Here is a 13466-nt window from a genome sequence, read left to right on the forward strand (position 1 = left end):
AAAAAAAAGATGGAAGGAAAACATTTAAAAATGTTAAGTGCTGTGATTATTTCTCAGTGATGGGATTTTAAAGGACTTTAATTTTCTTCCTTGTCTCATTTTTAAGACATTTTCTAGTATATCAAACGTATCACTTTTATAGTTCCAATAATAAGAAGGAAATGCTTTTCACCATCAATTAAATAAAGAATTCCATTTCTTCATTATAACATGTTTGATTATGAAAAATAAAGTAAGCAATATGAAAGTGCTGGCCTGGGATCCCACGGAGGACAAGCCATGCTTTCTCAATGGCACTAAGCTGAGGAATGAAGCAAGGTTAGGAAGGAAGATGAGGAATTCCTTCCCTAGAGAAGGAAAAATGCCAGGAGATGAGTGGTGCCATGGCCACCATGGCCATCGGGGGAGGAGCAGAGACTGATTTGCTCCTGTCAGTTCTCCTCACATTTTTTGTTCCTGTAGTGGCCAAAGACAGACAGATAACAAAGGTCCACCTGACATACAACAGCTTGCCCTGTGCCCCCGTCCATGAGCTTACGAGCTGGACTGAAACTCCTAGTTTTGTAAACATAGACCCAGGATTTGAAGTCTACATAGCTGACCCCTATGATGGGTCAAACTCGTATCTGCATTGAAATACCTATGCCCATTGAAAGAAAAAACAACTTGAAGGAATCTGGAGTAATGTGCTTTTCATCAGGTGCCCTACCTACTGCATCTTCCAAGACCAAATTAGGATGCATCTTTCTAAGTCAGCCAGCTCCTCATGCTGCAGTGTAGGGTATCTGTTGTGGAGATGAGGAAAAGAGAGAACTCAAAGGCAATTTGCAGATTTTGTACATGAGCCACTGAGTAAATGAGAATATCAATTGAAATGGTGAATTCTGGGGGAAGGAGCAGGCTTGGGGGTGGAGATGGGGAGATAGAAACTAAGGGTTCTGTGTTGGGCACATTATGAAATGCTTTATTGGGTGTTACAGTGAACATACCAAGTCAGGAGTTTGGAGTTTAGGTGCAGTTCAGGCTGGAGATTTGGGAGACATGATACTTAAGGCACCAAACAGAATAAAATCATCTATGGGGAAAAAGGGCTGATAACCAAGCACTGGGACCACCAACGTTCAGTGGCCAGGAAGAGAAGAGAAACCATAAAAGGATACTGAGAAGGAAACCAGGGAGGTATGAGGAAAACCAAAAGCATTAAGTGTCTCAGAATCCAAGTGAAGAAAGTCTTTAATTCTAAATCTTCAACAACTCCAGTTTCTTATCTTTCAACAATCCTTTAAGCAATGGCTGTACTATTTCAGCCCAACAACCTACCACTCCCACACCTAATGAAAAGATATTTACTAAGATTAAGTGTTTGGACAGTGGCCCAACATCCTCCCAGCCACCTGTGTGGTTGATTTTTCCTGCTCTTGCCCAGAGAAAGGAGAGCCAAAAACAAGTCCCCTGGATAAGAGATTTATTCTCTGGCCTTTATGATATAAAATGAGCCATCCCCCTTTTATACCAGCACTGACTGCCATGAACTGAGTGTGAGTTTAATAGACATGTTCTCCCAGTGAAAGATAGTTCCAAAGAGCATTCTTCTAGGGGTGTACCAAAAAAAAAAAAAAGCATTTCCTCTTTCCTTGCAGGCTCTGCACTGGTCTTGGTACCAAGAGGTAAACACACACACACACACACACACACACACACACACACACACACACACACACACACAAACCCAACTCAGAGCAAGGATTCAAAACACCGAGCAGCTCAGGAATTGATTTTAGGAGCGGAAGTATCAATGTTACCACCACCTAGCTCTTGCTAAGCCTTAGGCGTTGTAGCTAATCAGTTAGTAACATTGAAAGACTCCTTTTATGGAGGCTTCCCCACCATCAATGAACTCATTCTATATAAATATTTAGCCAGGCAATAAACTGGACAGCCTATATTACTCAACATCAGCCTCAAAAGACCCTCCCGATTTATATACACGGCATCTTGGTGGAGCAATACATTTTACACGCATGACATGGTCAGCGATAAATATACCAGGGTAGGTCAAAGCCTATTTGGTTCTCTGCTTTTAACTGTCTTGGGCTTTGTGTGTTTCTTTAATCAGTTGGATGATTTAGATAAACAACATGTATTAGTCTTTGTAAGTATAACATGCCTTGAACTTTCTCCAGATATTCATTCCCATTCATCATCGTAATAGTTGCTCCCCCTTGGCCATCATTAAGATTAGAAACGTCCTTGAACCATTTAATGATATTCCACAAGACTGGACAGACTTTTCATGCCTTGATGAATTGCGATCACTCAGCTTAGACCAATGAAATCGGATATCCTTTAATGTGCCTGATGACTTTAAGGAGTTTAGGGAAAGCAGTGCTCAGGAATCAAAATGGCTTCAGAGAATAACCATTCATTTGAGGGAAGATGCATGATTTCAGTAAAAATTGATTAATGAGTTAATATCTAATCTGATAGCTAACTGTAATACATATTATTTCTCTGTTCATACTGCTAAATATGGTTTTATCTACAGGTGTCCATTTATTATAGAACTCACTAGAAGAAGGTATGATACAATTTTTCTAAAGCATAAGTTGGAGTGTTAAACAAGGTTCTTTCAAGAAAATGACTTTTATATGTTCATACTGCTGATGAGGAAAACAATATAAAGACAAGTCTGGGCTAGAATGTGTTTAACTACCTTGGAGCTGAGAAAGACTAGTTCTCTCTATTTTATGGGCCTTTGCAGCTCCAGATGGTCACCATGGGAATGATGTGGTCCCCCCAAATGTCTGTGCGACTTGGCAATTTGTCCCATAAATATCTTTAATATCCTCACAGATCTTTGTATTCCACTAACTCTGAAACCATTGACATCACTATGGTTTAGAGGTGGCTAACAATATTGGCGTATTTAAGTCATCTTTAAGTTCCTCTGCAGGCTATGATCTGAGACAACAGGGTTAAGAACAGGACGTGAGTGTATAATGGAGAGAATATTGTGCTTGGGTCAAAGAACCCTGGCTCTCTCACTGGCAATTTGATAAAATTGCTTACAGGAGCATCAGTTTCTTTCTTTACTCATCAATTATTTATTAAACATCTACAACATGCCAGGTGCTGTTCTTGGGATACACGAGAGAGTGTAACAGAACGTGGGACTCACATTCCATTGCTAGACTTAACCAATATAACTTTCTCTCTTCCAGAGTTGTTTTATGGGTCAAATAAGTTATCATAAGCAAAAGCATTTTATAATGTGCTTCTCTCCTAGAAGCAAATCCTGAGATAAGAATATGAGTGCAAGGGCTTTATTTGGGAGGTACAGGAAACACTGATAGTGGGGATAGGAGATGAGAAAGGGGAAGACAGCCAATAAAAGATGCATTAGCAAGGCAGTCACCGCTTTGGGAAACTGGAAACACCAAAGGGAAATTCTGGGAAATGGTGCAAACACTAGCCCCAGTGATATCCCACTCCAGAGGTAAAGGAGTTGGGGTATTTGTATACCAACTCCTGAGAATCATGAGTTGAGGGCTAGTCCAGGAGATGTTAATGCCCTGGTCCTTCTGGCATGCCACAGGCAGAGCTGTCTTCTGTGATTTTGGAGAGAACTCCCAGCACAGAGATACAGAGTATGGTAATTAGAGCATAGCAACTGGAAATCAGCTGGATCACACTGGAAATGGTAATGGAAATGGAGGAGGATTGTCAGATACAGATGAGTAAAGAATGAACCTATTATCCTCATTACTCTACTGGTCAGATGGGACTGTCTGTCTCCAACCATGTGCCCCAATTTTTAACAACTACCTTCAGGCTAGCTTGTAGTACATTAGTAACTCTTCTTATTAACTAGCTAAATGTGGAAATCGTGCAGACTTAAGTTTCTCAAATTGGAGTTTGTGAGTCCATATAGATGTAGCCTCCATAGAACCCATGAATTCAATGAATTTATAACTTAAGAATTTTTCATTTTGATGATAAACTAAAATGAATTAATACAAACATATTCAGGGATCACCTTGCAACTAATTCATGCCAGGCAATTTCATTTGCATTTGTACCTGGGGTTGTAGTAATGTTGATGCCAAATGAAGATTATAGGCGGCTGGAAAAGAATAAGTGACAGAACCAAGTCACGATCAGTAATAAGCTATGCTGAAAACAAAATAGCCTCTGTGGTATTATCTTTACATTCAGGGTTGAGCAGAGGTGGTGCATGGATTAGTCTCTCTACGCACCAACATTTGCCAGCAGTAAATGTAGTACTAAACCCTCAATTAAGGAATTTTTCATTAAATGACTATATCACAATTTCCCAGGGTATCTATTAAGTGGATTGGATAGAAAAATAATGGGTATGTAGTTAAAAAACAGGTTCATTATCAAAAAAGAAGTATAATGCCAATCATGTTAGCAACTCAAATGATGGCTGTCAAGTTTAAAATCAAAGAATCAAGTCAGCTAGTGAAATACTCAGTTTCCAAATAAAGGCTTCTATAATAAAAATCAGGACTTCTGCTTCTGAAAGATGCAGTAGAGGCATTTTCCCTTATTCCTTCCTACTACTAAGTGCAGTTAAAAACATGGGGCATTATACACAAAACAAACATGAGAAAAGTTGGACAGGTGGAGAAAAGAAGGCAGGCCAGTTTGGGACCATGAGTCCTAAGGAACATGGTCATGGGTTCCCTGAGAGTTCATTTTTGCCTCATCTATCCCAGACTGGTTACTGGAGGAGCCAGCAACCCAGAAATACCAATGGACACAGACAAAAGAGCCCCAGGAAAAGTCTGCTCTCTCAGGCCAACAGACCAAGAAAGGGCAATCTAGCAGAACAGAAAACTTTTAGACAATAATGGCTCTACTTTCAGCCAAATACCACAGTAAATAAAAAGGCTACAACCCCAGCCCCACCCCCTCCAGTGAAAGTCACAGAGAGAGCCTAGACTTCCATCCTCATTAAGCTGTTACAAGCATCCTAACGCCCCCCCCCCCCCCAACTCTTCCAAGTGGTGTCTAAGAAGGCTGAGGGGGAATAGAAACTTTCATCTCCTCCAAGGAGTAAAGAGCCTCTTCCCCCACTCCCCACAGTGGGCAGGATGTCAGCAAAAGGCCTTGTGGGAGCCTGAATTCCCACCTCCACAGGCGGTAATGAGGAGCCACTCCCCTATGGGTATCTAAGCAGCTAAGTGGAGAGTCCAGGCTTCTCTACTTCCATCTGGCAAGTAACAAGGGAGCACCCCCCTTCTCCCACCAAAGTGGCATCAGAGGAGATCTGCTAAAATTTTAAATTTAAGATTTAAGTGAGATCCAGAGACTCATAAAATGATAACCAAAATATCCAGGTTTCAGTGAAATGCCACTCATACCAAGAACCAGGAAAATCTCAACTTGAATGACAAAAGACAGTCAACAGATGCCCAAGATGTTGGAATTATCTGATAAGGAATTTAAAGCAGCCATTACAAAAATGCTTTGACAAGCAATTATGAACATGCTTGACATAAATGAATAAAAAAATAGAAAGCCTCAGCAAAGAAATTTAAGATACAAAGAAAAATCACATGGAAATTTTAAGATGGAAAAACCCAATAACCAAAATAAAATCAAATAATGATTTAAGGTAAAATAATAACAAAACAATGTAATATAGCCATCATATAATTGTTAATATAAACTTTGATTTTGGATATTGTTGTATTCACTTGGAAATCTACCTGGATTTATAATTGTAAAAGAGCTCTACACACAAGAAGTTTATATTTAGTTTTTATACTTGCTTTTTAAAAGTTTATTTATTTGGGGGGGGGAGGGGCAGAGAGGAGAGAGAGAGTCTCAAGCTGATGGCACACAGCCCGATGCAGGACTTGATCCCACAACCATGAGGTCATGACCTGAGCCAAAATCAAGAGCCGGACTCTTAAGTGACTGAACCACCCAGGCACCCCATATATGTTTAAGTTCTAACCTTCAGTATCTCAGAATGTGTCTTTTTTGAGACAGGGCCTTTAAAGAGCTAATTAAGGTAACATGAGGTCATATGTGTGGGGCTTAATCCAATATGACTGGTGTCCTTATGAGAAGAGGAGCTTAGGACACAGACATGCACAGAGGAAGGACAATGTCCAAACAAAACAGATAGGGATGGCCATGTAAAGCCAGAGAGAGAGGCCTCAGAAGAAATCAATCCCACCAACAACTGGATCTCAGACTTCTGGCCTCCAGAACTGTGAGGAAAATAAATTTCATAGCCACCCAGGCTGTGGTACTTTGCTATGGCAGCCCAAGCACATAGTAATACATAATGCAATTGGAAATGCAATCATTTAATAGACTTTTAATGATATGAAAGAATTATTATAAAATGTTTTAGATGTAATACTATGGCTAAGTTATTGTGGTTATGTTAAAAACACCTTAATTTTTAATAATGCAAGTGAAAAATGTTGGGAAAAACTGGAAATTATCAACCAGGAAAATGAAGAATTTGCTAGGGTATGATATTCTTTTCCAGTATTTTTTTTCCTAAATTATATCTTAAATTGTTTTCTATTTTTTAACAACTTATTGAGATATAACTTATATTATCATACAATTCACCCATTTAAAGTATACAGTTCAATGGCTTTTACTATATTCAGAGTGATGCATTCAGCACCATAATTAATTTAAGCACATCATTAATTAATCCTCAAGGAAACCCTACACTCTTTATTTATCACCACTTAACTTTCCCTGTCCCTCATCCCTCCCACCTCTAGGAAACTACTAATCTATAGGTTCTGTTTCTAGAGATTTATCTACACTGGGCATTTCAAATAAATGGGATCACACAACATGTAGTCCTTTGTGACTGGCTTCTTTTGTGTAGCATGTTTTCAAAGTTCATTCATGTTGTAGTATTTATCAGTATTGTATTGTTTTTATTGCCAAATAATATTCCATTATATTGCTATAATGTAGTATTATATACTAAATTATATTACTAAAAAGTAGTATTATATACTACATTTTGTTTATCAGTTGGGGAACTTTAGGGTTGTTTCCACTTTGTGGCTATTATGCTGCTATGAACATTCATGTACAAGTTTTTGTGTGACATGTTTTCATTTCTCCTGGGTATGTACCTAGGAGGGGAAAAACTCAGTGTTTAACTATTTGAGGAGAGCCTCCTGACTGTCTCAAAGTGTCTGCACCTCGTAGAATAAGTTGAGAAGTGTCTCCTCCTCTTCTGTATTTTGGAAAAATTTGTGTAGAACTGGTAATAATTATTTAAATGTTTGGTAGAATTAACCAGTACAGCCATCTAGTTCTGGACTTTCTTCCTGGGAAGACTTTTGATTAACAACTTAATCTCTTGTTATAAATCTATTTGGATTTTCTAGTTCTTTTTGAGTCAGTTGTGGTGGTCTGTATCTTTCTAAGAATTTGCCTCTACCTCTCCTTGGAAAGAACTTTCCAGATGGATCCACATAGCTTACTCGTCCCTCATCTTCAACACTTTGCTTAAATGTTATCTTCTCAATGAGCACCCTCCTTACCACTCTCCCATCAGTACTCTGCGTCCCCTTTCTGCTTCATTTTTTCCTCTGGAACTCAACCCTTTCTTTTTTTTTTTTTTTTCTTTTTTCAACTTTTTTTTTTTTTTTTTTTTTTTTTTTTAATTTATTTATTTTTGGGACAGAGAGAGACAGAGCATGAACGGGGGAGGGTCAGAGAGAGAGGGAGACACAGAATCGGAAACAGGCTCCAGGCTCCGAGCCATCAGCCCAGAGCCCGACGCGGGGCTCGAACTCACGGACCGCGAGACTGTGACCTGGCTGAAGTCGGACGCTTAACCGACTGCGCCACCCAGGCGCCCCAACCCTTTCTAATCTACCATATAACTGACACATTTGTTTAGAGGTTTGGGGCAGAGGAGCACCATGATGAGACTCCTGCTGCCAAGTGGACTAGTAACTCTGGATGCAGGGAGGCCAGTGAGGACCTTGTTGTAATTTCTCAGGTAAGAGATGATCTGGATGGTAGCAGTGGAGAGGGGGAGAAGTGGTTGGATTTAGGACACATTTTAAAGGAGGGCCAATAGCATTTACTAACAGACTGTTTGTTTCTTTTATGCTTTTTTGAATTTAAATTTTAGCTAACATACAGTGCAATATTGGTTTCAGGAGCAGAATTCAATGATTCGTCACTTACATACAACACCCGGTGCTCATCACAAGTGCCCTCCTCTTTTTTTTTTTTTTAATTTTTTTAATGTTTATTGAGAGACAGAGAGCATGAGCAGGGAAGGGGCAGAGAGAGACGAAGACACAGAATCCGAAGCAGGCTCCAGGCTCTGAGCTGTAAGCACAGAGCCCGACGCGGGGCTCTAACTCAAGAACCGCGAGATCATGACCTGAGTTGAAGTCAGATGCTCAACTGACTGAGCCACCCAGGTGCCCCACAAGTGCCCTCCTTAATACCCATCACCCATCTAGCCCATCTCCCACCCAACTTCCTCCATCAACCTTCAGTTTGTTCTCTGTTGTGCAGAGTTTCTTGCAGTTGTAAAATAGGAGAAGAAGTAGATTCAAAGATTTCAGGTTGATGGCCCCCAAAGACCCTTCCTTCTGTATTTATACAGTTATGCAGTCCCCTTTTGAATCTGGGGTGGGCCAGAGGACTTGATTTAAGCAATAAATGTGGCAAAAGTAAGGCTGGGCCAGTTCTGACCTAACCTTAAAAAGGCCTGGTAGTTTTTGCTTTTATGCTCCTGGGAACCTTGAGCTGCCATGTCTTATGGGAGAAGCAGCATGAAAAGACCATGTAGAGTGGTCACGAGCAGAGGGAAAGGCCCTGAGCCTGCATGTGGAAAAAAAGGAAGCTCATCCAGCCCAACCCCCAGTTCACACTCCTGCTGAATGCAGCACACCTGTGACTACCAGCAAGTGCCACAGAGAAACCATTGAGAGAAGCCAAGCCACGTTGACAGAATTGTGAGAAAAAAAAATAGTTGTTGTAAGATTTGGGGAGAATTGTTAGGCAACAATAGAAACATAAAAAGAGGACGCCAAGAATTTTGACCCAAGCACCCAAGAGGATGGAGTTACCATTAACTAGATGGAAAAGACTGTTAGTTAACAGGTTTGGAGAAAAACGTGGGTGGACAGATTATAATCTTACTACTTATAAATGAAAAAGAACATATTTTTCTTCATATATTAGAACAAAATCTTCTTCCTGGATTTTCCAAGGCCAGAAAAAGCCATTTTAGGAGCACCTTTTTGGAGAGTGACATCAGTGATTAAGGGAACTGTTTAGCATTTTTTCCTTTCCAGCTTCTGAAGCTCTGTTGACAATCAGTGAAATCCCCATCAAGGCAGAGAAAAACCCAGTTTTTTCCAGCTTTGCCACTGTGGTTTCAGGGCTTCAGTGACTCTAGCATGTAAAGGAGAGACCACTGTGCTTGCTTTCTCTCCCGCCTTCCACAACTGGTCACGGTGAACCACCGCGGGCTTGGCTGACGGGCTTCTGGAAGCTGAGAGCAGAGTCTTGGAGGGAGGCTCTTGCCAGTTTTAGATTTAATCCTTCCTGTGGCCATACACTTCAGAGACAGCAGTATATGGGCAAAGAAAAACTGCCTGGTTAATCTGGTCAGCCTGTAGGTCTCTGATGATAGGCATCTGGGTTAATACCTTATGAATTTGAACCCAAATTAAGTGTTGGGGAAAAGTGGTGTATTCATTAAGAATTCCTAATGTCCCAGGGCAAATATTAATGTAAAAGGATTACTCTTATGCGGTCAACCTCCCATTCACTCACTCCCACCTATATAGCTCACCACGTTTACACACCCACATCTCCTTTCCCTGCTTAATCTGCATTTGGGGAAGGTTTAGAACATAGCTAAAGTAAAAGAAATTAATCATATTCACAGGGGCTCATTTTTTCTGGGCTCAATCTTTTCTTGGACTAGTGTTCCTGGGAGGGGGGCCCATAGTCCCCTTTTGGTCCTTCACCCCATGACTAACCACTGCAAGCTTAAGTTGGATAGGAGACTGGGCTTCATGGCACAAAGGGATTCACAATGTTGAGCAATTGTAGGGTTTATGTCAAAAAAAAAAAGTTGATTTTAATAAACATTTTAGTTAAACGTTAAAAGTTAATAGACATTTTAAGAAAAATGTTGGGAGGCATTTTTAAAAAAATTAACCACAAAATTATGTTGGGGATATCTAGGCTTGAGAGGTGGCATTCTGAAAGTGGGTGCCATATGAAGTTGTTATGCATGGTCATGGTGGACATGTGTTCATGACATGGGAACACTGGCTACCATTGTTTCGGTCTCTTCAAATCTCTTAACTTCGTAACACACCTTTGGCTATGGTCTCTTCCAAGTCCCATTAACACAATTCCAGTTTCTTTCTCTTAAGGAGTCCCTCAATCCTTGATGGAGAGCTGCTATTTAGCTTGTTTATTCCCTACCTCCTTAAAAGTATGCACTTGTCTCCTGTCGGGTGCCTGTCATCACTGATTTGGCTATGAACTTCCTTCCACTTTTTTTTTTAATTTTAATGTTTTATTTATTTATTTATTTTTTTTATTTTTTTATTTTTTGCATGCAACCATATGTTTATTACAGCTGTATTTATAATAGCCAAGTTCTGGAAAAAATCCAAGCATTCATCTGTAGATGAAAACATAAAGCAATTGTAGTATATATACACACAATGAAACACTACATAGCCATGAAAAAGAACCAAATCTCGCCCTTTGCAATATGTATGGATCTAGGTGAAATAAATGATAAGTTAAATAAATCAGATTGTATTTACAAATACTATATGATTCACTTGTATGTGGAATATGAAAGAGAATACAAGTGAACAAACAACACAATCTTTCTAATGTTTTATTTATTTTTGAGAGAGAGAGAGAGAGAGAGAGAGACAGAGTATGAGTGGGGGAGGGGCAGAGAGAGAGGGAGACAGAATCCAAAGCAGGCTCCAGGCTCTGAGCTGTCAGCACAGAGCCTGACATGGGGCTCAAACTCAGGAACCGTGAGATAATGACCTGAGCCAAAGTCAGCACTTAATCAACTGAGCCTCCCAGGCTCTCTTCCTTCCAGTTTTGTGGCACATCCAGCCTTATCACTTGGAGAATATTCAATCAGATATTATGGATTAAAATGGTTCATCAGGAGCACAAGGCAGGAAGAGACTCCAGTGCAGGGCACAAGTAGACTGGTGAATTCATCCTCTCAATCAGAAGAGGGTATAAATGCCTCCTGGCTAAGAGTATGTAGAATGGATTGTTTCTTAGTTTCAAGTCCCCAAGAAGCAACCCTGAGACAGGGTGGCAAGTACAAACAGTTCATCTGGGAGATGACCCCATGAATCATAAAACAGGGGCACTAAGAAGGGAATAGGGAAGGGAAAAAAGTCAACACAAGGTGTATTAAGTCAACTGCCACAGGCGGCAACTGAAGCTTAATTTCTATGGAAAATCTCTCAAACAGTGTGAAACACACACCCAACTTATACCACCCAAGAAGCAAGGGAACTAGTATGCTTATACAACTTTCGTTCATCAACTGTGAGCTGCTTCTGGGCCGTGCTGATTCCCTGACACTACTGGCCTGCTGTGTGCAGGGACAGTGCAGTTTTCTATGGTTCCAGAACAAGTCCTGAGGCATAGAGGTGCAGATACTAGTCTTTACATGTTGTCTGGGGGCACTCTGCAATGGAGGATCAATGGGCAATGGCAATGGTCTGCCCTAGGACACCTGCTTAGCTGGCTTTCAAGGGAAAGTAAGACCTCACAGTGCTCATTGCAGGGATCTGTGCCCTGAGAAAACAGATGCTGACTGTATTGTTAGTCTGTTAGTACTGAGACAGATTTCCACAGAAGTCTTAGGATAAAATATATGTACTGAACATTAGCTGAACCAATAATAAATGAGGTAATTCTTATTAAGTCTGGACATCTTCCTATGACATTATTAAGTGAAAATGGCAGGTTATATAAACCCATTTTGGTGTTAAAAATACAGAAAATGTATGCATAAAAAGGTCATAAAGGGTACAAGATAAAGTGTTAACTGTTGTCTCTAGGGAAATGGAGTTATGAGTTTTGTTTTGTTTTGTTTTGTTTTTTTGCTTTCCTATTTTCTGATTTTTTTTTTTTTTTTGTAATGAGCATGAATTGCTTTTATAATAACAATGACCAGATTAAAAAAAAATCCACAGGGGTGCCTGGGTGGCTCAGTTGGTTAAGCATCAGACTCTTGATTTTGGCTCAGGTCATGATCTCACAGTTTATGAGTTTGAGCCCCACGTCGGGCTCCGCACTGGCAGTGAGGAGCCTGCTTGGGACTCTCAGTCTCTCCCTCTCTCTGCCCTCCCACCCCTCCATGCACCCTATCTCTCTCTCAAAAATAAGTAAACATTTAAAAAATCCACAATAATTTAATACAATCTCAAGACTCAAGAATAATTTCTGCACTTTTCTAAATCTTCCCTTCTTCACAGCCTCCTTTCCTCCCTCCCCCTCCTACCAGTGCTTCAAAACAGCCAAACTTTGCATATTTGCTGGTAACTACAATGCACCATCACCGCCTCTCAAACATGGGAGAAAGTGAGGAATTAGGCAAAAAAGACTTTTGAGCAGCCAACAAAGAGGTTCCTATAGCCATAAACTACAATTCATCCATTTTTGCTCACAGATAAGCACCACAGACTAGCATTTAGGATGGATTTATACATACATCGATATCGGACTTCAACTTCCTGTTTAGAAGCAGCAGTGAAAAGCTGAGAAAGGGTCTGCTCTGGGCAGACACACAGGAGGCAGGGAGGAGAGGCAGAGCTGACAAGCGAGAAGGACAGTCCTGGACAAGACCTTCATGCCTCATCAGACAGCATGGACACTCTAAGCTCCTTTAAGGTAGAGCACATGGCCTCCATCTCCTTGCCCTTCCAGAAGATTCCCATTTCCAAACCCAGAGCAGGATTGCAGTGATGGCCTTGAGGGATCCAGACCAGGCTTATTTGTACTCAAGAGAACCGAGCATCCAATGATCAGGTCTTAAAAGGAAATGGAATATAGGCAGACGGTAAGTTCATCCATGTTAAAATACTGCTTCAGAATCTTGGTGATATAAACCAGACTAGGGAATGAAGTTACTTTCTTATCTGTTTCTTTCGACTCTTTCTACTTTTGTGTGAAATGAGGTTGATTTTATATCTGTCAATATCCTCCGGTTCTGGTATCTGCTCTTTAATATCTGATCTTTTCACTAAGGCACTTATACTGCCCATTACGTTTGTGCCTCAATGATTCTGAATATCACTTTTTTTCCCTCCTGGTTTGACAATATTCCTTAAATTTAAAAACAAAAAAAAAAAAAAAACAAAAAAAAAAAGAAAGAAAGAAAGAAAGAAAAAAGAAATTGGAGAATGAAGCTT

The 13466-nt window shown here is 40.3% G+C and overlaps 1 protein-coding gene across 5 annotated transcripts in view; it reads right to left on the minus strand.

The window, feature by feature from the left end:
- TASP1 (taspase 1) overlaps window positions 1-13466 on the minus strand; it is a 310802-nt gene that overhangs the window by 21761 nt on the left and 275575 nt on the right. The window lies entirely within an intron of this gene.

This window comes from Panthera pardus, unplaced genomic scaffold (assembly GCF_024362965.1).
Source record: "Panthera pardus isolate Hobbes unplaced genomic scaffold, ASM2436296v1 HiC_scaffold_25, whole genome shotgun sequence".
Classification (NCBI taxonomy): domain Eukaryota; kingdom Metazoa; phylum Chordata; class Mammalia; order Carnivora; family Felidae; genus Panthera; species Panthera pardus.